This window comes from Phyllobates terribilis, unplaced genomic scaffold (assembly GCF_046119375.1).
Source record: "Phyllobates terribilis strain yellow unplaced genomic scaffold, ASM4611937v1 Scaffold_8__6_contigs__length_399053987, whole genome shotgun sequence".
NCBI lineage: Eukaryota > Metazoa > Chordata > Amphibia > Anura > Dendrobatidae > Phyllobates > Phyllobates terribilis.
Window position 1 is genome coordinate 345833929 of NW_027362768.1, and position 27193 is coordinate 345861121.

Genomic DNA, 27193 nt, shown 5'->3' on the forward strand with positions numbered 1-27193 from the left:
CGGCTTCTATGTGGTGTGTACAATTATGGAACACAATTAGTGGTAATTAAATAAACCCAAGTACATCTGTAATTATGATTTTCTTAATTGTTACAATGGTTTTATGATGGTAAATTGTGTTTTTACAAAAAACTTGAATTGATTATTATCATGTTTTATCATTTTATTGTAATGTTATAAATGTTCTTTTTTAAAACCTTTGTAAATATACTTTTGAATCAATAAAATTGCGTTGAAACCTTATCTGTTCTTATCAGTTTAATATCTGATACGTCCCCTATCTGGGGACCATATATTAAATGGATTTTTAGAACAGGGAGATGGAAAAAGAGCTTGCTCTGTCCACTCCACGCATTGACCTGGTATTGCAGTATCTCCAGGACCGGTGCACCCCTTCTTTAATGCAGTTTCTAAAATCAGAAAGAATTGAATTCAATGCTTTTTGTTCATTTGGCTTGTTTGTCGGATTTTGGGATGGACTCTTTGGCTTTGCTTTTCTTCTCCTCATTGGATTTTTCATGTTAAAAGTTGCAGAAGCCAGATGACAAGCTCATTTTGGTTCAACTTCAGCAATTGTGCATTGCATTGCCATGTAATGTAATGCAATGCTATCTATCTAGCTCTCCCTCTATACTTCCTTTTGGATAAACAGACATATTAGGCAAGCATTTTGGAGCTTTCACCTAAATAACTACAGGTGGTGAGATAAGCTGCACAATATAATTAACCTTTCAGTATATTGTTGCACACACACCATCTATTTAGCAAATGCCCTTGTTATCAACAGCAGCCTTTTAAACTCACCTGAGCTAACAGGTATGTGAGCTGGTTACTCTGCTGCGCTTAAAATTTCTTTTTTGGTTTGCTACAATGCCTTTTCTGAAACGTTGTCTCCCTCTGCTGGAACACTGACTTCTTTCATTTAATGCCTGCAGACTATAAAAGAGAAACCAACCCAAAAAGTTTGGTTGATTAGTCTGTGGCATTCTTTTAAACTGTTGCTTATGGCGGTCTCTGTGAGCTTCTCAGTGACATTCAGCCATCCAGGTATCCCGCCTGCAGTAGACGGAATGTGGCAATGGAACGCTGGCTGCGCGTGTCATAATAGGCTCTGAGCCTTTATATACCTGCGCACAGCAGCAGCCACCTTCAGTCTGCTGCTGGACAGCCAGCAGCAGCAGCAGGAGAGGTAATTAATCAGCAACCCTCCTGCTAAGGGTAGACAGCTGCTCGTTCCACCCCCCCCCCCGCCTTAATTGGTTCTCCTCCCTTCCAACGGTGTTGAGGCGGGTGGGAACAGCCGGGGGTTGAGGGTACTGTGCTAAAAGAGGTGGAGTTATGCAGATCTAAAACGCGTGGATTGCAGCAGCAGCAAGCCGAAAAGTGCAGGCATGTGAGGGATCTAGAGGTTGACAGCATGTCTTCTTAACGGGAGTCCAGGTGGCCATCTCCACAAATGGACTTTTCAGAATCCTTGGGTGGCACCGTAGTCGGAAACCAATTCTGGTTATCGCTTCTCGGCCTTTTGGCTAAGATCAAGTGTAGTATCTGTTCTTATCAGTTTAATATCTGATACGTCCCCTATCTGGGGACCATATATTAAATGGATTTTTAGAACAGGGAGATGGAAAAAGAGCTTGCTCTGTCCACTCCACGCATTGACCTGGTATTGCAGTATCTCCAGGACCGGTGCACCCCTTCTTTAATGCAGTTTCTAAAATCAGAAAGAATTGAATTCAATGCTTTTTGTTCATTTGGCTTGTTTGTCGGATTTTGGGATGGACTCTTTGGCTTTGCTTTTCTTCTCCTCATTGGATTTTTCATGTTAAAAGTTGCAGAAGCCAGATGACAAGCTCATTTTGGTTCAACTTCAGCAACTGTGCATTGCATTGCCATGTAATGTAATGCAATGCTATCTATCTAGCTCTCCCTCTATACTTCCTTTTGGATAAACAGACATATTAGGCAAGCATTTTGGAGCTTTCACCTAAATAACTACAGGTGGTGAGATAAGCTGCACAATATAATTGACCTTTCAGTATATTGTTGCACACACACCATCTATTTAGCAAATGCCCTTGTTATCAACAGCAGCCTTTTAAACTCACCTGAGCTAACAGGTATGTGAGCTGGTTACTCTGCTGCGCTTAAAATTTCTTTTTTGGTTTGCTACAATGCCTTTTCTGAAACGTTGTCTCCCTCTGCTGGAACACTGACTTCTTTCATTTAATGCCTGCAGACTATAAAAGAGAAACCAACCCAAAAAGTTTGGTTGATTAGTCTGTGGCATTCTTTTAAACTGTTGCTTATGGCGGTCTCTGTGAGCTTCTCAGTGACATTCAGCCATCCAGGTATCCCGCCTGCAGTAGACGGAATGTGGCAATGGAACGCTGGCTGCGCGTGTCATAATAGGCTCTGAGCCTTTATATACCTGCGCACAGCAGCAGCCACCTTCAGTCTGCTGCTGGACAGCCAGCAGCAGCAGCAGCAGCAGGAGAGGTAATTAATCAGCAACCCTCCTGCTAAGGGTAGACAGCTGCTCGTTCCACCCCCCCCCCCGCCTTAATTGGTTCTCCTCCCTTCCAACGGTGTTGAGGCGGGTGGGAACAGCCGGGGGTTGAGGGTACTGTGCTAAAAGAGGTGGAGTTATGCAGATCTAAAACGCGTGGATTGCAGCAGCAGCAAGCCGAAAAGTGCAGGCATGTGAGGGATCTAGAGGTTGACAGCATGTCTCCTTAACGGGAGTCCAGGTGGCCATCTCCACAAATGGACTTTTCAGAATCCTTGGGTGGCACCGTAGTCGGAAACCAATTCTGGTTATCGCTTCTCGGCCTTTTGGCTAAGATCAAGTGTAGTATCTGTTCTTATCAGTTTAATATCTGATACGTCCCCTATCTGGGGACCATATATTAAATGGATTTTTAGAACAGGGAGATGGAAAAAGAGCTTGCTCTGTCCACTCCACGCATTGACCTGGTATTGCAGTATCTCCAGGACCGGTGCACCCCTTCTTTAATGCAGTTTCTAAAATCAGAAAGAATTGAATTCAATGCTTTTTGTTCATTTGGCTTGTTTGTCGGATTTTGGGATGGACTCTTTGGCTTTGCTTTTCTTCTCCTCATTGGATTTTTCATGTTAAAAGTTGCAGAAGCCAGATGACAAGCTCATTTTGGTTCAACTTCAGCAACTGTGCATTGCATTGCCATGTAATGTAATGCAATGCTATCTATCTAGCTCTCCCTCTATACTTCCTTTTGGATAAACAGACATATTAGGCAAGCATTTTGGAGCTTTCACCTAAATAACTACAGGTGGTGAGATAAGCTGCACAATATAATTGACCTTTCAGTATATTGTTGCACACACACCATCTATTTAGCAAATGCCCTTGTTATCAACAGCAGCCTTTTAAACTCACCTGAGCTAACAGGTATGTGAGCTGGTTACTCTGCTGCGCTTAAAATTTCTTTTTTGGTTTGCTACAATGCCTTTTCTGAAACGTTGTCTCCCTCTGCTGGAACACTGACTTCTTTCATTTAATGCCTGCAGACTATAAAAGAGAAACCAACCCAAAAAGTTTGGTTGATTAGTCTGTGGCATTCTTTTAAACTGTTGCTTATGGTGGTCTCTGTGAGCTTCTCAGTGACATTCAGCCATCCAGGTATCCCGCCTGCAGTAGACGGAATGTGGCAATGGAACGCTGGCTGCGCGTGTCATAATAGGCTCTGAGCCTTTATATACCTGCGCACAGCAGCAGCCACCTTCAGTCTGCTGCTGGACAGCCAGCAGCAGCAGCAGCAGGAGAGGTAATTAATCAGCAACCCTCCTGCTAAGGGTAGACAGTTGCTCGTTCCACCCCCCCCCCCGCCTTAATTGGTTCTCCTCCCTTCCAACGGTGTTGAGGCGGGTGGGAACAGCCGGGGGTTGAGGGTACTGTGCTAAAAGAGGTGGAGTTATGCAGATCTAAAACGCGTGGATTGCAGCAGCAGCAAGCCGAAAAGTGCAGGCATGTGAGGGATCTAGAGGTTGACAGCATGTCTTCTTAACGGGAGTCCAGGTGGCCATCTCCACAAATGGACTTTTCAGAATCCTTGGGTGGCACCGTAGTCGGAAACCAATTCTGGTTATCGCTTCTCGGCCTTTTGGCTAAGATCAAGTGTAGTATCTGTTCTTATCAGTTTAATATCTGATACGTCCCCTATCTGGGGACCATATATTAAATGGATTTTTAGAACAGGGAGATGGAAAAAGAGCTTGCTCTGTCCACTCCACGCATTGACCTGGTATTGCAGTATCTCCAGGACCGGTGCACCCCTTCTTTAATGCAGTTTCTAAAATCAGAAAGAATTGAATTCAATGCTTTTTGTTCATTTGGCTTGTTTGTCGGATTTTGGGATGGACTCTTTGGCTTTGCTTTTCTTCTCCTCATTGGATTTTTCATGTTAAAAGTTGCAGAAGCCAGATGACAAGCTCATTTTGGTTCAACTTCAGCAACTGTGCATTGCATTGCCATGTAATGTAATGCAATGCTATCTATCTAGCTCTCCCTCTATACTTCCTTTTGGATAAACAGACATATTAGGCAAGCATTTTGGAGCTTTCACCTAAATAACTACAGGTGGTGAGATAAGCTGCACAATATAATTGACCTTTCAGTATATTGTTGCACACACACCATCTATTTAGCAAATGCCCTTGTTATCAACAGCAGCCTTTTAAACTCACCTAAACTAACAGGTATGTGAGCTGGTTACTCTGCTGCGCTTAAAATTTCTTTTTTGGTTTGCTACAATGCCTTTTCTGAAACGTTGTCTCCCTCTGCTGGAACACTGACTTCTTTCATTTAATGCCTGCAGACTATAAAAGAGAAACCAACCCAAAAAGTTTGGTTGATTAGTCTGTGGCATTCTTTTAAACTGTTGCTTATGGCGGTCTCTGTGAGCTTCTCAGTGACATTCAGCCATCCAGGTATCCCGCCTGCAGTAGACGGAATGTGGCAATGGAACGCTGGCTGCGCGTGTCATAATAGGCTCTGAGCCTTTATATACCTGCGCACAGCAGCAGCCACCTTCAGTCTGCTGCTGGACAGCCAGCAGCAGCAGCAGCAGGAGAGGTAATTAATCAGCAACCCTCCTGCTAAGGGTAGACAGCTGCTCGTTCCACCCCCCCCCCGCCTTAATTGGTTCTCCTCCCTTCCAACGGTGTTGAGGCGGGTGGGAACAGCCGGGGGTTGAGGGTACTGTGCTAAAAGAGGTGGAGTTATGCAGATCTAAAACGCGTGGATTGCAGCAGCAGCAAGCCGAAAAGTGCAGGCATGTGAGGGATCTAGAGGTTGACAGCATGTCTTCTTAACGGGAGTCCAGGTGGCCATCTCCACAAATGGACTTTTCAGAATCCTTGGGTGGCACCGTAGTCGGAAACCAATTCTGGTTATCGCTTCTCGGCCTTTTGGCTAAGATCAAGTGTAGTATCTGTTCTTATCAGTTTAATATCTGATACGTCCCCTATCTGGGGACCATATATTAAATGGATTTTTAGAACAGGGAGATGGAAAAAGAGCTTGCTCTGTCCACTCCACGCATTGACCTGGTATTGCAGTATCTCCAGGACCGGTGCACCCCTTCTTTAATGCAGTTTCTAAAATCAGAAAGAATTGAATTCAATGCTTTTTGTTCATTTGGCTTGTTTGTCGGATTTTGGGATGGACTCTTTGGCTTTGCTTTTCTTCTCCTCATTGGATTTTTCATGTTAAAAGTTGCAGAAGCCAGATGACAAGCTCATTTTGGTTCAACTTCAGCAACTGTGCATTGCATTGCCATGTAATGTAATGCAATGCTATCTATCTAGCTCTCCCTCTATACTTCCTTTTGGATAAACAGACATATTAGGCAAGCATTTTGGAGCTTTCACCTAAATAACTACAGGTGGTGAGATAAGCTGCACAATATAATTGACCTTTCAGTATATTGTTGCACACACACGATCTATTTAGCAAATGCCCTTGTTATCAACAGCAGCCTTTTAAACTCACCTGAGCTAACAGGTATGTGAGCTGGTTACTCTGCTGCGCTTAAAATTTCTTTTTTGGTTTGCTACAATGCCTTTTCTGAAACGTTGTCTCCCTCTGCTGGAACACTGACTTCTTTCATTTAATGCCTGCAGACTATAAAAGAGAAACCAACCCAAAAAGTTTGGTTGATTAGTCTGTGGCATTCTTTTAAACTGTTGCTTATGGTGGTCTCTGTGAGCTTCTCAGTGACATTCAGCCATCCAGGTATCCCGCCTGCAGTAGACGGAATGTGGCAATGGAACGCTGGCTGCGCGTGTCATAATAGGCTCTGAGCCTTTATATACCTGCGCACAGCAGCAGCCACCTTCAGTCTGCTGCTGGACAGCCAGCAGCAGCAGCAGGAGAGGTAATTAATCAGCAACCCTCCTGCTAAGGGTAGACAGCTGCTCGTTCCACCCCCCCCCCCCCGCCTTAATTGGTTCTCCTCCCTTCCAACGGTGTTGAGGCGGGTGGGAACAGCCGGGGGTTGAGGGTACTGTGCTAAAAGAGGTGGAGTTATGCAGATCTAAAACGCGTGGATTGCAGCAGCAGCAAGCCGAAAAGTGCAGGCATGTGAGGGATCTAGAGGTTGACAGCATGTCTTCTTAACGGGAGTCCAGGTGGCCATCTCCACAAATGGACTTTTCAGAATCCTTGGGTGGCACCGTAGTCGGAAACCAATTCTGGTTATCGCTTCTCGGCCTTTTGGCTAAGATCAAGTGTAGTATCTGTTCTTATCAGTTTAATATCTGATACGTCCCCTATCTGGGGACCATATATTAAATGGATTTTTAGAACAGGGAGATGGAAAAAGAGCTTGCTCTGTCCACTCCACGCATTGACCTGGTATTGCAGTATCTCCAGGACCGGTGCACCCCTTCTTTAATGCAGTTTCTAAAATCAGAAAGAATTGAATTCAATGCTTTTTGTTCATTTGGCTTGTTTGTCGGATTTTGGGATGGACTCTTTGGCTTTGCTTTTCTTCTCCTCATTGGATTTTTCATGTTAAAAGTTGCAGAAGCCAGATGACAAGCTCATTTTGGTTCAACTTCAGCAACTGTGCATTGCATTGCCATGTAATGTAATGCAATGCTATCTATCTAGCTCTCCCTCTATACTTCCTTTTGGATAAACAGACATATTAGGCAAGCATTTTGGAGCTTTCACCTAAATAACTACAGGTGGTGAGATAAGCTGCACAATATAATTGACCTTTCAGTATATTGTTGCACACACACCATCTATTTAGCAAATGCCCTTGTTATCAACAGCAGCCTTTTAAACTCACCTGAGCTAACAGGTATGTGAGCTGGTTACTCTGCTGCGCTTAAAATTTCTTTTTTGGTTTGCTACAATGCCTTTTCTGAAACGTTGTCTCCCTCTGCTGGAACACTGACTTCTTTCATTTAATGCCTGCAGACTATAAAAGAGAAACCAACCCAAAAAGTTTGGTTGATTAGTCTGTGGCATTCTTTTAAACTGTTGCTTATGGCGGTCTCTGTGAGCTTCTCAGTGACATTCAGCCATCCAGGTATCCCGCCTGCAGTAGACGGAATGTGGCAATGGAACGCTGGCTGCGCGTGTCATAATAGGCTCTGAGCCTTTATATACCTGCGCACAGCAGCAGCCACCTTCAGTCTGCTGCTGGACAGCCAGCAGCAGCAGCAGCAGCAGCAGGAGAGGTAATTAATCAGCAACCCTCCTGCTAAGGGTAGACAGCTGCTCGTTCCACCCCCCCCGCCTTAATTGGTTCTCCTCCCTTCCAACGGTGTTGAGGCGGGTGGGAACAGCCGGGGGTTGAGGGTACTGTGCTAAAAGAGGTGGAGTTATGCAGATCTAAAACGCGTGGATTGCAGCAGCAGCAAGCCGAAAAGTGCAGGCATGTGAGGGATCTAGAGGTTGACAGCATGTCTTCTTAACGGGAGTCCAGGTGGCCATCTCCACAAATGGACTTTTCAGAATCCTTGGGTGGCACCGTAGTCGGAAACCAATTCTGGTTATCGCTTCTCGGCCTTTTGGCTGCGGTCAAGTGTCTTGTACAGGCGACTGTGGTCCAGAAGGTACTCGGGTACCCCTCTCCTCGGCCTTGCAGGGTGACCCACTTCGGTGGGCTCCCCTGCCTGCTGCTATTGGGAGAGGGCTTAGTCCCAGGGTAACGGGTTGCGATCCCCCCCAGCCTCTCAGGTGTTTCTGTTTACAGAACTCTGAAAGGCGCAGATTGCAAGCGGTTTGCGATTTGCTTTTTCTTGTTGCGTTACCATGGAGGTTGACCCCAACCTCGTGCCTCACTATGCGAGGCTTAAAAACACTATCCGTATTCATTTCACAGAGGGCGGAAGTGATGAAAGGAAATTGCGGTACGTAGTCCAGGACGTGCTTGAAGGGCTCTTTCATGTGCAGAAGAACGAGATTCTCTCTATCCAGGATTATCCGAGGCGTGGCGATTATGACATCACCTTCACCGGGGAAGGCATTTTTCAGGATGTCCTGGTAAGAGCCAGAAAGGCAAAAAACAATCCTATTCTAAAAGGAATACAAGTTATCGAGCACGTCCTGGATGAGGTAAAAATGGTAATCCTTAAAGTATTTTCTCCTTTCGTTACTTCAGTGGAACTAACATGTTTTCTTTCAATGTACTTTAAAAGTGTAAAATGTATAGGGAAAGTACTTAATGAGTTTCACATATGGACGTCCAAATGGAAATTTCTAGTAACATGTGAAAGAGACCCTAATTTCCCAGGCGGTGTGAAACTCCCTCCTGCACGTTTTAAAATAGGTTCCTCAAATGGAGACTTCTTTTTTTCTGGTATGCCACCCTTTTGTAGAAACTGTGGAAAATATGGCCATTTTAAGGATGACTGTGAGGCAACCTGTAGAAACTGTGCTAGTACAGAACATGACACCAAAGAATGTCCTCATGATAAAAAATGTAATTTCTGCCAAAAACCTGGTCATTTTTATTTTTCATGCCCACATAGGTTCTGGGAGGCCGAACAGAGACGGAAGGAAAAGGCCAGGACATCCGAAAATGAACCAACAGGTCAGACCACCCCTCAGGAGGAGGAACAACAACCTGGAGCCTCAGCGAGCAAAGAGGGCGATTCGAGTGATGAGGAAAGCTCAGAGGTAATGAAGGGTAACTCCCAAGCAGTGAGGAAAAGTTGGCACCAAGACAACAGGGAGGCTAAAAGAAAGGCAGAAAAGGAACAAAAGGGCATGATCGGTAAAACCAAAAGAGACCGGCAGAAGGTTGACACCGAGCCCGAGGCAAAAACTGGGTTTCCTGGGCCTGAGTCTGAGGCTAACTGGACTACGGTGGGTCCCCATAAAAAGAAAAGAGGGAAGAAAGATGGTTCGAATGGAGCGGCTGATGGGGATCAGATGGACACATCTCCTGGTGGGGAGGTGGACGTTGGTCCCCCAAAAGTCCCGGACCCTGCTGACCCCGGTGGGGAGCCAGGCCTTGCCAGCTCCGTGAGCTCGGGTACATTGCCTTGTACCCAACCTTCCCCTGTGTGTCGGCCTCCCCTGGGTGCAGGGGAGCCACCTGGGGACCCACCTGATAAGGATCTGAATGGCCAGCCCATGGAGACCCAGGGTGCTGTTCCTCTTAGTTGTCTCCCAAGCTACTCACATGTAGCGTTGGGTCATTGTCTTGGTGAGTCAAGTTCCTCCTCCATGGAGTCCTTACTTACGATAAATTCGGACGAGGGAAGTAGCTCGAGCGTAAGTGGTCTGGCCGGTTCAGCGGATAGGAAGTAAGTTCCGTATTTCTGTTTTATATAATTTTTTTACTTTCCTCCAATGGCAGAACTTAAGGGCATTTCCCTCAATGTGAGGGGTCTAAAATCAAAAACCAGAAGAGTAACATTATTTAATTTTTTAACTTGTCTTACGGCTTCCGTCTTCTTTTTACAGGAATGCAATATCCCGCACACAGTATCCTACAAAAAATACAAAGAGGATTGGAAATGTGGCCCATCAGTGTGGTCCGGGTCAAATGTTACCGGATCAGCAGGGATAGCTATACTTTTTAAGGGAAACGTTCAAATTGATTTTATCCAAGAGATTTTACCAGGTCGTATGTTATTAGTTAAAGCTTTTATTAATGGTGTAAAATGGCAATTTTTAAATTTTTATGGGTCCCCAGATAAAAATGAAAGAGCTGACATGTTAGAGATTTTACCATTATTTATTAATACCTCTGAACCTTTTATCTTGGCAGGTGATTTTAATTGTATTTTAAAGGGTGAAAGTCGGCGCTCTACAGCCGTAAGTAGAAACTATGACAAAACTTCCGGTATGTTAAGTAATATTTTAAGTGATTTTAGACTTGTTGATATTTATAAAGAATGCAACAAGACTAGTTCAGTAGAGGCCGGCTTTACCTGGAGCAATTTAAATTGCAGTTCAAGAATAGATTTTATATTCGGTTCAGAACAAATTTTACCTGATAAATGTGAAACCCACGATAATATCTTCTCAGATCATAAATTTTTATCTTTTAGTGTAAAAATTAATGCTAATAAAAAATGTGGGAAAAAAACTTGGAAAATGAATGTATCCCTTTTAAATGATTCTAAGATTTTATCGGATTTTATTGAATTTTATAAAAACTGCAGGAGGAAGAAAGATGTAAATGTCCCTATAAGTGCCTGGTGGGATAAAATGAAAAAAAAAATAAAAGATTTTTTTATTAAGAAAAGCATATATAAAGCAAAAGAAAAGCTAGAATTATATAATAATTTAAATACCCGGTTACAGACCTTATATAAACTTAGAGAAAATGGTCTAGAAGTAGAAAAAGATATTAAAATACTGAAAGAAGAAATAACAAAATCACTAGAACAAAAAGGGAAAGAGCTCATTTTCCGCTCCAGAATAAAACACGTGGAGGAAGACGAAAAATGTTCTAGATATTTTTTTAAAAAAATTAGAGAGAAAAAAACAGTAATTGAAGATATAGATGGAGAGAAAAATATGGGAAAAATTTTGGAAAAGGTACATGGTTACTATTTTAATCTTTTTAATGATAAAAGAATAGATGAAAATATAATGCAAAATTCTCTAGAAGAAATAACATCTGTTTTAGATACCGCCTCCCAAGAGTTTTTATCACAAAACATAACAGGAGAAGAAATTTTACAAACCATAAAAAGTTTTAAAATTGGAAAAGTCCCTGGATCAGACGGTATTCCTATAGAGTTTTATGTAAAATTTTATGATATTTTAAAAGAGGATCTGTTTTATGTTTTTACTGAAGTTTTTAATGATAAGGTTTTATTAAAATCCTGGAAAAAAGGGGAGGTCTCATTATTATATAAGAAAGGTGATAAGACAGACTTAAAAAACTGGAGACCTATAACCCTACTAAACTGATAAACTGATAAAATAATGGCAAAAATTTGTGCAAACCGCCTTAAAAAAATTATAGGAAAAATAATCCACTCAAACCAAGTATGTGGTGTGCCTGAGCGCAGTATCTGGGACAATCTAAACCTTGTTAAAGACTGTATTGAAGACATTAAAAACAGAAAAGGAAAGATGGCAATTTTATCAATTGACTTCGAAAAAGCTTTTGATCAGATTTCTCATTTTTATCTTTTTAAGGTTTTAGAAAAAATGGGCATACCAGAAAGGTTTTTATTATCTCTTAAAGCGTTTTATAAGGACTGCACAAGTAAGATTTTAGTAAATGGTTTTAAGACACAAGATGTTTTTTTAAAATCAGGGGTAAAACAGGGGTGCCCCCTGTCCCCACTACTTTTTATTTGTGCTCTTGAGCCACTTTTATGTGCAATCCATAGAGATAGACAAATATGTGGTATCCCTCTACCTGGAAGCAAAGGAACAGAAGCAAAAGTGGTGGGTTACATGGACGATGTGGCGATCCTTTGCCGAGATGCACCATCACTACAAAACTCACTCAAACAGATCCAATCCTTTTGTACAGCTTCTGGTTTTAAGGTTAATTTTAATAAGAGTAGTATTTTAAATATTGGGGAGATGATTTTACACGATGTTTTTATTCCAATAACTGACTCTATTAATATTTTAGGTATTTCTTTCTGTGAATCCAATAATGGTCTAAATAACTGGGAGGCGGTAGCTCAGAAAGTGAATACGAAAATATGTATGTGGAATATGAGAAAATTAACGATGGAGGGTAAAGTATTAATTATAAAAATGGTCATTTTGCCTCTTTTATTGTATTTGAGTTTGGTTTTCCCTCCCCCTGTAAATATTTTAAAAAAGATCACTAAAGCATGTTTTACTTTTTTCTGGAGTTCTAAGATGGAGAAATTAAAAAGAGAAATTGTAACAAAACCAAAGCTCAAAGGTGGGAAAGACTTTCCAGATTTTAGTAGGTTCCTTTTAATTAAATTTTTTTGCTTCTGTTTTAATGCCCTTTTTAAAAATCACTATTGGTCCTTTTTTATGCGTTATAACACTGGTTTTTTTATGAGAAAGTTTGGGTGGTTTGAAACGGTTTTATCATCTCCATATGCTTTTAAACTGCCAACGCATTATTTAATTTTAGAAAAAATAGTGATTCATTTTAATTTAGGGGGTAAAGAAGCGGGAGATCTACAAAATAGTAAGAAATTAATTAAAAGTCTTTGTAAAAATGAAGAGTTATGTAACATTGAGCGCTATGATGATGAACAAATATTGAATATATGGAAAGTCATTAATGCAAAATATCTTTTTAATATACAGAAAGATTTGGCTTGGAGCTGCGCACACCAATGTCTTCCGTGCCGGGCATTCCAACATAGAAGAGGACTCGTGAGGTCTGCCATTTGCCCAAGAAGCGGATGTCAAGAGGAGGAATCAGTGAAACATCTACTATGGACTTGTCCTTTTGCAAAAGCGTTCTGGAGAAAATTGCTCCCTCTGATGGAAAAAGTGGCAGACCTCAAAGACTTTAACTACGCCACAATACTTTATGGACTTATGGAATGCCCAACAGAAGACCAAAAAATTATGGCATGGAAGACAATAAATTGCGCCAAAATAGCTCTCTGGAAAGCCCGAAATATTTTAATTTTTAATCATGATGAATTGTCTTTAAATGATGTTTTTAGTTTTTGTTTAAGTGAAATGTATGTATATTTTTTATTAGATAAAAAAAATAATCCAAATATCTCCCTAAAATGGGATGTCAATGTATGGAACACATTTTGAATTTTTGTAACATTTTATTAATTTGAATATATGCAAATTTTTATCCTATTTGAATAATTTATGTTTTTAAGTCTCGTATGTTTCGAGACAATGTATAAAAATTTGTAATGATGTAAAATGTTGCTTTTATTTCTGTACATCTGTGTAATTTTTAAATAAAACTGGTTTTATCCCTGTGAGGGGATAGCCAAATTAAAAAAAAAAAATCTGTTCTTATCAGTTTAATATCTGATACGTCCCCTATCTGGGGACCATATATTAAATGGATTTTTAGAACAGGGAGATGGAAAAAGAGCTTGCTCTGTCCACTCCACGCATTGACCTGGTATTGCAGTATCTCCAGGACCGGTGCACCCCTTCTTTAATGCAGTTTCTAAAATCAGAAAGAATTGAATTCAATGCTTTTTGTTCATTTGGCTTGTTTGTCGGATTTTGGGATGGACTCTTTGGCTTTGCTTTTCTTCTCCTCATTGGATTTTTCATGTTAAAAGTTGCAGAAGCCAGATGACAAGCTCATTTTGGTTCAACTTCAGCAACTGTGCATTGCATTGCCATGTAATGTAATGCAATGCTATCTATCTAGCTCTCCCTCTATACTTCCTTTTGGATAAACAGACATATTAGGCAAGCATTTTGGAGCTTTCACCTAAATAACTACAGGTGGTGAGATAAGCTGCACAATATAATTGACCTTTCAGTATATTGTTGCACACACACCATCTATTTAGCAAATGCCCTTGTTATCAACAGCAGCCTTTTAAACTCACCTGAGCTAACAGGTATGTGAGCTGGTTACTCTGCTGCGCTTAAAATTTCTTTTTTGGTTTGCTACAATGCCTTTTCTGAAACGTTGTCTCCCTCTGCTGGAACACTGACTTCTTTCATTTAATGCCTGCAGACTATAAAAGAGAAACCAACCCAAAAAGTTTGGTTGATTAGTCTGTGGCATTCTTTTAAACTGCTGCTTATGGCGGTCTCTGTGAGCTTCTCAGTGACATTCAGCCATCCAGGTATCCCGCCTGCAGTAGACGGAATGTGGCAATGGAACGCTGGCTGCGCGTGTCATAATAGGCTCTGAGCCTTTACATACCTGCGCACAGCAGCAGCCACCTTCGGTCTGCTGCTGGACAGCCAGCAGCAGCAGCAGCAGCAGCAGCAGGAGAGGTAATTAATCAGCAACCCTCCTGCTAAGGGTAGACAGCTGCTCGTTCCACCCCCCCCCCGCCTTAATTGGTTCTCCTCCCTTCCAACGGTGTTGAGGCGGGTGGGAACAGCCAGGGGTTGAGGGTACTGTGCTAAAAGAGGTGGAGTTATGCAGATCTAAAACGCGTGGATTGCAGCAGCAGCAAGCCGAAAAGTGCAGGCATGTGAGGGATCTAGAGGTTGACAGCATGTCTTCTTAACGGGAGTCCAGGTGGCCATCTCCACAAATGGACTTTTCAGAATCCTTGGGTGGCACCGTAGTCGGAAACCAATTCTGGTTATCGCTTCTCGGCCTTTTGGCTAAGATCAAGTGTAGTGTCTGTTCTTATCAGTTTAATATCTGATACGTCCCCTATCTGGGACCATATATTAAATGGATTTTTAGAACAGGGAGATGGAAAAAGAGCTTGCTCTGTCCACTCCACGCATTGACCTGGTATTGCAGTATCTCCAGGACCGGTGCACCCCTTCTTTAATGCAGTTTCTAAAATCAGAAAGAATTGAATTCAATGCTTTTTGTTCATTTGGCTTGTTTGTCGGATTTTGGGATGGACTCTTTGGCTTTGCTTTTCTTCTCCTCATTGGATTTTTCATGTTAAAAGTTGCAGAAGCCAGATGACAAGCTCATTTTGGTTCAACTTCAGCAACTGTGCATTGCATTGCCATGTAATGTAATGCAATGCTATCTATCTAGCTCTCCCTCTATACTTCCTTTTGGATAAACAGACATATTAGGCAAGCATTTTGGAGCTTTCACCTAAATAACTACAGGTGGTGAGATAAGCTGCACAATATAATTGACCTTTCAGTATATTGTTGCACACACACCATCTATTTAGCAAATGCCCTTGTTATCAACAGCAGCCTTTTAAACTCACCTGAGCTAACAGGTATGTGAGCTGGTTACTCTGCTGCGCTTAAAATTTCTTTTTTGGTTTGCTACAATGCCTTTTCTGAAACGTTGTCTCCCTCTGCTGGAACACTGACTTCTTTCATTTAATGCCTGCAGACTATAAAAGAGAAACCAACCCAAAAAGTTTGGTTGATTAGTCTGTGGCATTCTTTTAAACTGTTGCTTATGGCGGTCTCTGTGAGCTTCTCAGTGACATTCAGCCATCCAGGTATCCCGCCTGCAGTAGACGGAATGTGGCAATGGAACGCTGGCTGCGCGTGTCATAATAGGCTCTGAGCCTTTATATACCTGCGCACAGCAGCAGCCACCTTCAGTCTGCTGCTGGACAGACAGCAGCAGCAGCAGCAGCAGCAGGAGAGGTAATTAATCAGCAACCCTCCTGCTAAGGGTAGACAGCTGCTCGTTCCACCCCCCCCGCCTTAATTGGTTCTCCTCCCTTCCAACGGTGTTGAGGCGGGTGGGAACAGCCGGGGGTTGAGGGTACTGTGCTAAAAGAGGTGGAGTTATGCAGATCTAAAACGCGTGGATTGCAGCAGCAGCAAGCCGAAAAGTGCAGGCATGTGAGGGATCTAGAGGTTGACAGCATGTCTTCTTAACGGGAGTCCAGGTGGCCATCTCCACAAATGGACTTTTCAGAATCCTTGGGTGGCACCGTAGTCGGAAACCAATTCTGGTTATCGCTTCTCGGCCTTTTGGCTGCGGTCAAGTGTCTTGTACAGGCGACTGTGGTCCAGAAGGTACTCGGGTACCCCTCTCCTCGGCCTTGCAGGGTGACCCACTTCGGTGGGCTCCCCTGCCTGCTGCTATTGGGAGAGGGCTTAGTCCCAGGGTAACGGGTTGCGATCCCCCCCAGCCTCTCAGGTGTTTCTGTTTACAGAACTCTGAAAGGCGCAGATTGCAAGCGGTTTGCGATTTGCTTTTTCTTGTTGCGTTACCATGGAGGTTGACCCCAACCTCGTGCCTCACTATGCGAGGCTTAAAAACACTATCCGTATTCATTTCACAGAGGGCGGAAGTGATGAAAGGAAATTGCGGTACGTAGTCCAGGACGTGCTTGAAGGGCTCTTTCATGTGCAGAAGAACGAGATTCTCTCTATCCAGGATTATCCGAGGCGTGGCGATTATGACATCACCTTCACCGGGGAAGGCATTTTTCAGGATGTCCTGGTAAGAGCCAGAAAGGCAAAAAACAATCCTATTCTAAAAGGAATACAAGTTATCGAGCACGTCCTGGATGAGGTAAAAATGGTAATCCTTAAAGTATTTTCTCCTTTCGTTACTTCAGTGGAACTAACATGTTTTCTTTCAATGTACTTTAAAAGTGTAAAATGTATAGGGAAAGTACTTAATGAGTTTCACATATGGACGTCCAAATGGAAATTTCTAGTAACATGTGAAAGAGACCCTAATTTCCCAGGCGGTGTGAAACTCCCTCCTGCACGTTTTAAAATAGGTTCCTCAAATGGAGACTTCTTTTTTTCTGGTATGCCACCCTTTTGTAGAAACTGTGGAAAATATGGCCATTTTAAGGATGACTGTGAGGCAACCTGTAGAAACTGTGCTAGTACAGAACATGACACCAAAGAATGTCCTCATGATAAAAAATGTAATTTCTGCCAAAAACCTGGTCATTTTTATTTTTCATGCCCACATAGGTTCTGGGAGGCCGAACAGAGACGGAAGGAAAAGGCCAGGACATCCGAAAATGAACCAACAGGTCAGACCACCCCTCAGGAGGAGGAACAACAACCTGGAGCCTCAGCGAGCAAAGAGGGCGATTCGAGTGATGAGGAAAGCTCAGAGGTAATGAAGGGTAACTCCCAAGCAGTGAGGAAAAGTTGGCACCAAGACAACAGGGAGGCTAAAAGAAAGGCAGAAAAGGAACAAAAGGGCATGATCGGTAAAACCAAAAGAGACCGGCAGAAGGTTGACACCGAGCCCGAGGCAAAAACTGGGTTTCCTGGGCCTGAGTCTGAGGCTAACTGGACTACGGTGGGTCCCCATAAAAAGAAAAGAGGGAAGAAAGATGGTTCGAATGGAGCGGCTGATGGGGATCAGATGGACACATCTCCTGGTGGGGAGGTGGACGTTGGTCCCCCAAAAGTCCCGGACCCTGCTGACCCCGGTGGGGAGCCAGGCCTTGCCAGCTCCGTGAGCTCGGGTACATTGCCTTGTACCCAACCTTCCCCTGTGTGTCGGCCTCCCCTGGGTGCAGGGGAGCCACCTGGGGACCCACCTGATAAGGATCTGAATGGCCAGCCCATGGAGACCCAGGGTGCTGTTCCTCTTAGTTGTCTCCCAAGCTACTCACATGTAGCGTTGGGTCATTGTCTTGGTGAGTCAAGTTCCTCCTCCATGGAGTCCTTACTTACGATAAATTCGGACGAGGGAAGTAGCTCGAGCGTAAGTGGTCTGGCCGGTTCAGCGGATAGGAAGTAAGTTCCGTATTTCTGTTTTATATAATTTTTTTACTTTCCTCCAATGGCAGAACTTAAGGGCATTTCCCTCAATGTGAGGGGTCTAAAATCAAAAACCAGAAGAGTAACATTATTTAATTTTTTAACTTGTCTTACGGCTTCCGTCTTCTTTTTACAGGAATGCAATATCCCGCACACAGTATCCTACAAAAAATACAAAGAGGATTGGAAATGTGGCCCATCAGTGTGGTCCGGGTCAAATGTTACCGGATCAGCAGGGATAGCTATACTTTTTAAGGGAAACGTTCAAATTGATTTTATCCAAGAGATTTTACCAGGTCGTATGTTATTAGTTAAAGCTTTTATTAATGGTGTAAAATGGCAATTTTTAAATTTTTATGGGTCCCCAGATAAAAATGAAAGAGCTGACATGTTAGAGATTTTACCATTATTTATTAATACCTCTGAACCTTTTATCTTGGCAGGTGATTTTAATTGTATTTTAAAGGGTGAAAGTCGGCGCTCTACAGCCGTAAGTAGAAACTATGACAAAACTTCCGGTATGTTAAGTAATATTTTAAGTGATTTTAGACTTGTTGATATTTATAAAGAATGCAACAAGACTAGTTCAGTAGAGGCCGGCTTTACCTGGAGCAATTTAAATTGCAGTTCAAGAATAGATTTTATATTCGGTTCAGAACAAATTTTACCTGATAAATGTGAAACCCACGATAATATCTTCTCAGATCATAAATTTTTATCTTTTAGTGTAAAAATTAATGCTAATAAAAAATGTGGGAAAAAAACTTGGAAAATGAATGTATCCCTTTTAAATGATTCTAAGATTTTATCGGATTTTATTGAATTTTATAAAAACTGCAGGAGGAAGAAAGATGTAAATGTCCCTATAAGTGCCTGGTGGGATAAAATGAAAAAAAAAATAAAAGATTTTTTTATTAAGAAAAGCATATATAAAGCAAAAGAAAAGCTAGAATTATATAATAATTTAAATACCCGGTTACAGACCTTATATAAACTTAGAGAAAATGGTCTAGAAGTAGAAAAAGATATTAAAATACTGAAAGAAGAAATAACAAAATCACTAGAACAAAAAGGGAAAGAGCTCATTTTCCGCTCCAGAATAAAACACGTGGAGGAAGACGAAAAATGTTCTAGATATTTTTTTAAAAAAATTAGAGAGAAAAAAACAGTAATTGAAGATATAGATGGAGAGAAAAATATGGGAAAAATTTTGGAAAAGGTACATGGTTACTATTTTAATCTTTTTAATGATAAAAGAATAGATGAAAATATAATGCAAAATTCTCTAGAAGAAATAACATCTGTTTTAGATACCGCCTCCCAAGAGTTTTTATCACAAAACATAACAGGAGAAGAAATTTTACAAACCATAAAAAGTTTTAAAATTGGAAAAGTCCCTGGATCAGACGGTATTCCTATAGAGTTTTATGTAAAATTTTATGATATTTTAAAAGAGGATCTGTTTTATGTTTTTACTGAAGTTTTTAATGATAAGGTTTTATTAAAATCCTGGAAAAAAGGGGAGGTCTCATTATTATATAAGAAAGGTGATAAGACAGACTTAAAAAACTGGAGACCTATAACCCTACTAAACTGATAAACTGATAAAATAATGGCAAAAATTTGTGCAAACCGCCTTAAAAAAATTATAGGAAAAATAATCCACTCAAACCAAGTATGTGGTGTGCCTGAGCGCAGTATCTGGGACAATCTAAACCTTGTTAAAGACTGTATTGAAGACATTAAAAACAGAAAAGGAAAGATGGCAATTTTATCAATTGACTTCGAAAAAGCTTTTGATCAGATTTCTCATTTTTATCTTTTTAAGGTTTTAGAAAAAATGGGCATACCAGAAAGGTTTTTATTATCTCTTAAAGCGTTTTATAAGGACTGCACAAGTAAGATTTTAGTAAATGGTTTTAAGACACAAGATGTTTTTTTAAAATCAGGGGTAAAACAGGGGTGCCCCCTGTCCCCACTACTTTTTATTTGTGCTCTTGAGCCACTTTTATGTGCAATCCATAGAGATAGACAAATATGTGGTATCCCTCTACCTGGAAGCAAAGGAACAGAAGCAAAAGTGGTGGGTTACATGGACGATGTGGCGATCCTTTGCCGAGATGCACCATCACTACAAAACTCACTCAAACAGATCCAATCCTTTTGTACAGCTTCTGGTTTTAAGGTTAATTTTAATAAGAGTAGTATTTTAAATATTGGGGAGATGATTTTACACGATGTTTTTATTCCAATAACTGACTCTATTAATATTTTAGGTATTTCTTTCTGTGAATCCAATAATGGTCTAAATAACTGGGAGGCGGTAGCTCAGAAAGTGAATACGAAAATATGTATGTGGAATATGAGAAAATTAACGATGGAGGGTAAAGTATTAATTATAAAAATGGTCATTTTGCCTCTTTTATTGTATTTGAGTTTGGTTTTCCCTCCCCCTGTAAATATTTTAAAAAAGATCACTAAAGCATGTTTTACTTTTTTCTGGAGTTCTAAGATGGAGAAATTAAAAAGAGAAATTGTAACAAAACCAAAGCTCAAAGGTGGGAAAGACTTTCCAGATTTTAGTAGGTTCCTTTTAATTAAATTTTTTTGCTTCTGTTTTAATGCCCTTTTTAAAAATCACTATTGGTCCTTTTTTATGCGTTATAACACTGGTTTTTTTATGAGAAAGTTTGGGTGGTTTGAAACGGTTTTATCATCTCCATATGCTTTTAAACTGCCAACGCATTATTTAATTTTAGAAAAAATAGTGATTCATTTTAATTTAGGGGGTAAAGAAGCGGGAGATCTACAAAATAGTAAGAAATTAATTAAAAGTCTTTGTAAAAATGAAGAGTTATGTAACATTGAGCGCTATGATGATGAACAAATATTGAATATATGGAAAGTCATTAATGCAAAATATCTTTTTAATATACAGAAAGATTTGGCTTGGAGCTGCGCACACCAATGTCTTCCGTGCCGGGCATTCCAACATAGAAGAGGACTCGTGAGGTCTGCCATTTGCCCAAGAAGCGGATGTCAAGAGGAGGAATCAGTGAAACATCTACTATGGACTTGTCCTTTTGCAAAAGCGTTCTGGAGAAAATTGCTCCCTCTGATGGAAAAAGTGGCAGACCTCAAAGACTTTAACTACGCCACAATACTTTATGGACTTATGGAATGCCCAACAGAAGACCAAAAAATTATGGCATGGAAGACAATAAATTGCGCCAAAATAGCTCTCTGGAAAGCCCGAAATATTTTAATTTTTAATCATGATGAATTGTCTTTAAATGATGTTTTTAGTTTTTGTTTAAGTGAAATGTATGTATATTTTTTATTAGATAAAAAAAATAATCCAAATATCTCCCTAAAATGGGATGTCAATGTATGGAACACATTTTGAATTTTTGTAACATTTTATTAATTTGAATATATGCAAATTTTTATCCTATTTGAATAATTTATGTTTTTAAGTCTCGTATGTTTCGAGACAATGTATAAAAATTTGTAATGATGTAAAATGTTGCTTTTATTTCTGTACATCTGTGTAATTTTTAAATAAAACTGGTTTTATCCCTGTGAGGGGATAGCCAAATTAAAAAAAAAAAATCTGTTCTTATCAGTTTAATATCTGATACGTCCCCTATCTGGGGACCATATATTAAATGGATTTTTAGAACAGGGAGATGGAAAAAGAGCTTGCTCTGTCCAGTCCACGCATTGACCTGGTATTGCAGTATCTCCAGGACCGGTGCACCCCTTCTTTAATGCAGTTTCTAAAATCAGAAAGAATTGAATTCAATGCTTTTTGTTCATTTGGCTTGTTTGTCGGATTTTGGGATGGACTCTTTGGCTTTGCTTTTCTTCTCCTCATTGGATTTTTCATGTTAAAAGTTGCAGAAGCCAGATGACAAGCTCATTTTGGTTCAACTTCAGCAACTGTGCATTGCATTGCCATGTAATGTAATGCAATGCTATCTATCTAGCTCTCCCTCTATACTTCCTTTTGGATAAACAGACATATTAGGCAAGCATTTTGGAGCTTTCACCTAAATAACTACAGGTGGTGAGATAAGCTGCACAATATAATTGACCTTTCAGTATATTGTTGCACACACACCATCTATTTAGCAAATGCCCTTGTTATCAACAGCAGCCTTTTAAACTCACCTGAGCTAACAGGTATGTGAGCTGGTTACTCTGCTGCGCTTAAAATTTCTTTTTTGGTTTGCTACAATGCCTTTTCTGAAACGTTGTCTCCCTCTGCTGGAACACTGACTTCTTTCATTTAATGCCTGCAGACTATAAAAGAGAAACCAACCCAAAAAGTTTGGTTGATTAGTCTGTGGCATTCTTTTAAACTGCTGCTTATGGCGGTCTCTGTGAGCTTCTCAGTGACATTCAGCCATCCAGGTATCCCGCCTGCAGTAGACGGAATGTGGCAATGGAACGCTGGCTGCGCGTGTCATAATAGGCTCTGAGCCTTTATATACCTGCGCACAGCAGCAGCCACCTTCAGTCTGCTGCTGGACAGCCAGCAGCAGCAGCAGCAGCAGGAGAGGTAATTAATCAGCAACCCTCCTGCTAAGGGTAGACAGCTGCTCGTTCCACCCCCCCCCCGCCTTAATTGGTTCTCCTCCCTTCCAACGGTGTTGAGGCGGGTGGGAACAGCCAGGGGTTGAGGGGACTGTGCTAAAAGAGGTGGAGTTATGCAGATCTAAAACGCGTGGATTGCAGCAGCAGCAAGCCGAAAAGTGCAGGCATGTGAGGGATCTAGAGGTTGACAGCATGTCTTCTTAACGGGAGTCCAGGTGGCCATCTCCACAAATGGACTTTTCAGAATCCTTGGGTGGCACCGTAGTCGGAAACCAATTCTGGTTATCGCTTCTCGGCCTTTTGGCTAAGATCAAGTGTAGTATCTGTTCTTATCAGTTTAATATCTGAAACGTCCCTTATCTGGGGACCATATATTAAATGGATTTTTAGAACAGGGAGATGGAAAAAGAGCTTGCTCTGTCCACTCCACGCATTGACCTGGTATTGCAGTATCTCCAGGACCGGTGCACCCCTTCTTTAATGCAGTTTCTAAAATCAGAAAGAATTGAATTCAATGCTTTTTGTTCATTTGGCTTGTTTGTCGGATTTTGGGATGGACTCTTTGGCTTTGCTTTTCTTCTCCTCATTGGATTTTTCATGTTAAAAGTTGCAGAAGCCAGATGACAAGCTCATTTTGGTTCAACTTCAGCAACTGTGCATTGCATTGCCATGTAATGTAATGCAATGCTATCTATCTAGCTCTCCCTCTATACTTCCTTTTGGATAAACAGACATATTAGGCAAGCATTTTGGAGCTTTCACCTAAATAACTACAGGTGGTGAGATAAGCTGCACAATATAATTGACCTTTCAGTATATTGTTGCACACACACCATCTATTTAGCAAATGCCCTTGTTATCAACAGCAGCCTTTTAAACTCACCTGAGCTAACAGGTATGTGAGCTGGTTACTCTGCTGCGCTTAAAATTTCTTTTTTGGTTTGCTACAATGCCTTTTCTGAAACGTTGTCTCTCTCTGCTGGAACACTGACTTCTTTCATTTAATGCCTGCAGACTATAAAAGAGAAACCAACCCAAAAAGTTTGGTTGATTAGTCTGTGGCATTCTTTTAAACTGTTGCTTATGGCGGTCTCTGTGAGCTTCTCAGTGACATTCAGCCATCCAGGTATCCCGCCTGCAGTAGACGGAATGTGGCAATGGAACGCTGGCTGCGCGTGTCATAATAGGCTCTGAGCCTTTATATACCTGCGCACAGCAGCAGCCACCTTCAGTCTGCTGCTGGACAGCCAGCAGCAGCAGCAGCAGCAGGAGAGGTAATTAATCAGCAACCCTCCTGCTAAGGGTAGACAGCTGCTCGTTCCACCCCCCCCCCCGCCTTAATTGGTTCTCCTCCCTTCCAACGGTGTTGAGGCGGGTGGGAACAGCCGGGGGTTGAGGGTACTGTGCTAAAAGAGGTGGAGTTATGCAGATCTAAAACGCGTGGATTGCAGCAGCAGCAAGCCGAAAAGTGCAGGCATGTGAGGGATCTAGAGGTTGACAGCATGTCTTCTTAACGGGAGTCCAGGTGGCCATCTCCACAAATGGACTTTTCAGAATCCTTGGGTGGCACCGTAGTCGGAAACCAATTCTGGTTATCGCTTCTCGGCCTTTTGGCTAAGATCAAGTGTAGTATCTTTCGAAAAGGCGGTTTTGGATGTTGGCCGCCCTAGTAGATTGATACATTATGCACACTGGGGTTTAGGCGCTTGTTAGTACGCCAGGTGGCAATATAGTCATCTGGTGGAAAGCATGGCCCCCCAGGATCGACGCCATTGGGCCGGGGAAGATCGAAAGCCCGAAGTGTGAAGTGCCCCAGGAGTGGTGACCCTGGGGTGCCTTAACTCACTGGGATTGGGAACCCCACTTGAGTTTATGGCACATTTGCACTAGCACTTCAATATTTCTTTCTTCACACACACCCTTATTCCGGGCCTTCTGGCCTTAGGATGGGGAATTTTTCAATTCCCGGTGGAAGGTCCGGGCAGTATTATACTGTGAAACCTTCACTATTTATTTAATTTTTTTTTGTCACTGTGTGTCCACTTTTTCACGTGTGTCCACGTCCTTACTAGGATTTTGTCGGGATGCGGTTCCCTTACGGGTTCCTCTCTTGGCAGGTCTAGGGGGGGAGTGTGTGGCCATCAGGTTCCGCTCCCCCCTGAACCCCCCTGGCTCTCCTCTTTCGGGAGGAGAGCGTTGTTGGCTCCCCTCTTCCGGGAGGGGAGCACAGTCTTTGGCTCCCAGTGCCTTGCTCGGGTGAGAACTCGGGCAGGTATTGGGGGTAAGATTGGGTCGCCTCTGGCTCCGGCTGGAGGTGGCTATTTGTCCCTGTTCCTCGCTGTGTCCTTCTGGCTCGGAGGGACGGGGAATGGTTTGGGGGACCCTTCTCCTTTTGGAGAGGGTTTCAAGAAGACCAGCATCCTAGTGCACTTTTTTTGTGGCACTTGTCACTTTTTTAAGCGCACTCGGGTTTTGTACACGAATTCGGGCTTTCGATAAAAAAAAAAAATCTGTTCTTATCAGTTTAATATCTGATACGTCCCCTATCTGGGGACCATATATTAAATGGATTTTTAGAACAGGGAGATGGAAAAAGAGCTTGCTCTGTCCACTCCACGCATTGACCTGGTATTGCAGTATCTCCAGGACCGGTGCACCCCTTCTTTAATGCAGTTTCTAAAATCAGAAAGAATTGAATTCAATGCTTTTTGTTCATTTGGCTTGTTTGTCGGATTTTGGGATGGACTCTTTGGCTTTGCTTTTCTTCTCCTCATTGGATTTTTCATGTTAAAAGTTGCAGAAGCCAGATGACAAGCTCATTTTGGTTGAACTTCAGCAACTGTGCATTGCATTGCCATGTAATGTAATGCAATGCTATCTATCTAGCTCTCCCTCTATACTTCCTTTTGGATAAACAGACATATTAGGCAAGCATTTTGGAGCTTTCACCTAAATAACTACAGGTGGTGAGATAAGCTGCACAATATAATTGACCTTTCAGTATATTGTTGCACACACACCATCTATTTAGCAAATGCCCTTGTTATCAACAGCAGCCTTTTAAACTCACCTGAGCTAACAGGTATGTGAGCTGGTTACTCTGCTGCGCTTAAAATTTCTTTTTTGGTTTGCTACAATGCCTTTTCTGAAACGTTGTCTCCCTCTGCTGGAACACTGACTTTTTTCATTTAATGCCTGCAGACTATAAAAGAGAAACCAACCCAAAAAGTTTGGTTGATTAGTCTGTGGCATTCTTTTAAACTGTTGCTTATGGCGGTCTCTGTGAGCTTCGCAGTGACATTCAGCCATCCAGGTATCCCGCCTGCAGTAGACGGAATGTGGCAATGGAACGCTGGCTGCGCGTGTCATAATAGGCTCTGAGCCTTTATATACCTGCGCACAGCAGCAGCCACCTTCAGTCTGCTGCTGGACAGCCAGCAGCAGCAGCAGCAGCAGGAGAGGTAATTAATCAGCAACCCTCCTGCTAAGGGTAGACAGCTGCTCGTTCCACCCCCCCCCCCCCGCCTTAATTGGTTCTCCTCCCTTCCAACGGTGTTGAGGCGGGTGGGAACAGCCGGGGGTTGAGGGTACTGTGCTAAAAGAGGTGGAGTTATGCAGATCTAAAACGCGTGGATTGCAGCAGCAGCAAGCCGAAAAGTGCAGGCATGTGAGGGATCTAGAGGTTGACAGCATGTCTTCTTAACGGGAGTCCAGGTGGCCATCTCCACAAATGGACTTTTCAGAATCCTTGGGTGGCACCGTAGTCGGAAACCAATTCTGGTTATCGCTTCTCGGCCTTTTGGCTAAGATCAAGTGTAGTATCTGTTCTTATCAGTTTAATATCTGATACGTCCCCTATCTGGGGACCATATATTAAATGGATTTTTAGAACAGGGAGATGGAAAAAGAGCTTGCTCTGTCCACTCCACGCATTGACCTGGTATTGCAGTATCTCCAGGACCGGTGCACCCCTTCTTTAATGCAGTTTCTAAAATCAGAAAGAATTGAATTCAATGCTTTTTGTTCATTTGGCTTGTTTGTCGGATTTTGGGATGGACTCTTTGGCTTTGCTTTTCTTCTCCTCATTGGATTTTTCATGTTAAATGTTGCAGAAGCCAGATGACAAGCTCATTTTGGTTCAACTTCAGCAACTGTGCATTGCATTGCCATGTAATGTAATGCAATGCTATCTATCTAGCTCTCCCTCTATACTTCCTTTTGGATAAACAGACATATTAGGCAAGCATTTTGGAGCTTTCACCTAAATAACTACAGGTGGTGAGATAAGCTGCACAATATAATTGACCTTTCAGTATATTGTTGCACACACACCATCTATTTAGCAAATGCCCTTGTTATCAACAGCAGCCTTTTAAACTCACCTGAGCTAACAGGTATGTGAGCTGGTTACTCTGCTGCGCTTAAAATTTCTTTTTTGGTTTGCTACAATGCCTTTTCTGAAACGTTGTCTCTCTCTGCTGGAACACTGACTTCTTTCATTTAATGCCTGCAGACTATAAAAGAGAAACCAACCCAAAAAGTTTGGTTGATTAGTCTGTGGCATTCTTTTAAACTGTTGCTTATGGCGGTCTCTGTGAGCTTCTCAGTGACATTCAGCCATCCAGGTATCCCGCCTGCAGTAGACGGAATGTGGCAATGGAACGCTGGCTGCGCGTGTCATAATAGGCTCTGAGCCTTTATATACCTGCGCACAGCAGCAGCCACCTTCAGTCTGCTGCTGGACAGCCAGCAGCAGCAGCAGCAGCAGGAGAGGTAATTAAT

At 42.0% G+C, this 27193-nt stretch overlaps 12 non-coding genes and 1 pseudogene across 12 annotated transcripts; all 13 read left to right on the top strand.

Moving 5' to 3' along the window:
* Positions 1-207: 207 nt before the first annotated feature.
* LOC141160157 (U2 spliceosomal RNA) lies at positions 208-396 on the top strand. Its single transcript, XR_012250125.1, has one exon. It is a non-coding gene; the product is annotated as a U2 spliceosomal RNA (small nuclear RNA).
* Positions 397-1509: 1113 nt separating this feature from the next.
* On the top strand, positions 1510-1700 carry LOC141160652 (U2 spliceosomal RNA). The gene has a single exon (XR_012250406.1). It is a non-coding gene; the product is annotated as a U2 spliceosomal RNA (small nuclear RNA).
* A 1119-nt stretch (positions 1701-2819) lies between these two features.
* Positions 2820-3010, top strand: LOC141160653 (U2 spliceosomal RNA). The gene has a single exon (XR_012250407.1). It is a non-coding gene; the product is annotated as a U2 spliceosomal RNA (small nuclear RNA).
* A 1116-nt stretch (positions 3011-4126) lies between these two features.
* LOC141160654 (U2 spliceosomal RNA) lies at positions 4127-4317 on the top strand. Its single transcript, XR_012250408.1, has one exon. It is a non-coding gene; the product is annotated as a U2 spliceosomal RNA (small nuclear RNA).
* Positions 4318-5432: 1115 nt separating this feature from the next.
* On the top strand, positions 5433-5623 carry LOC141160656 (U2 spliceosomal RNA). Its single transcript, XR_012250410.1, has one exon. It is a non-coding gene; the product is annotated as a U2 spliceosomal RNA (small nuclear RNA).
* Positions 5624-6738: 1115 nt separating this feature from the next.
* On the top strand, positions 6739-6929 carry LOC141160657 (U2 spliceosomal RNA). Its single transcript, XR_012250411.1, has one exon. It is a non-coding gene; the product is annotated as a U2 spliceosomal RNA (small nuclear RNA).
* A 6477-nt stretch (positions 6930-13406) lies between these two features.
* Positions 13407-13596, top strand: LOC141160171 (U2 spliceosomal RNA). The gene has a single exon (XR_012250133.1). It is a non-coding gene; the product is annotated as a U2 spliceosomal RNA (small nuclear RNA).
* A 1124-nt stretch (positions 13597-14720) lies between these two features.
* Positions 14721-14910, top strand: LOC141160067 (U2 spliceosomal RNA). The gene has a single exon (XR_012250055.1). It is a non-coding gene; the product is annotated as a U2 spliceosomal RNA (small nuclear RNA).
* A 6477-nt stretch (positions 14911-21387) lies between these two features.
* On the top strand, positions 21388-21577 carry LOC141160236 (U2 spliceosomal RNA). Its single transcript, XR_012250188.1, has one exon. It is a non-coding gene; the product is annotated as a U2 spliceosomal RNA (small nuclear RNA).
* A 1118-nt stretch (positions 21578-22695) lies between these two features.
* LOC141160018 (U2 spliceosomal RNA) lies at positions 22696-22886 on the top strand. Its single transcript, XR_012250008.1, has one exon. It is a non-coding gene; the product is annotated as a U2 spliceosomal RNA (small nuclear RNA).
* Positions 22887-24005: 1119 nt separating this feature from the next.
* Positions 24006-24097, top strand: LOC141160425 (U2 spliceosomal RNA; annotated as a pseudogene).
* A 792-nt stretch (positions 24098-24889) lies between these two features.
* Positions 24890-25073, top strand: LOC141160143 (U2 spliceosomal RNA). Its single transcript, XR_012250112.1, has one exon. It is a non-coding gene; the product is annotated as a U2 spliceosomal RNA (small nuclear RNA).
* Positions 25074-26194: 1121 nt separating this feature from the next.
* On the top strand, positions 26195-26385 carry LOC141160658 (U2 spliceosomal RNA). The gene has a single exon (XR_012250412.1). It is a non-coding gene; the product is annotated as a U2 spliceosomal RNA (small nuclear RNA).
* The last annotated feature ends 808 nt before the right edge of the window (positions 26386-27193 follow it).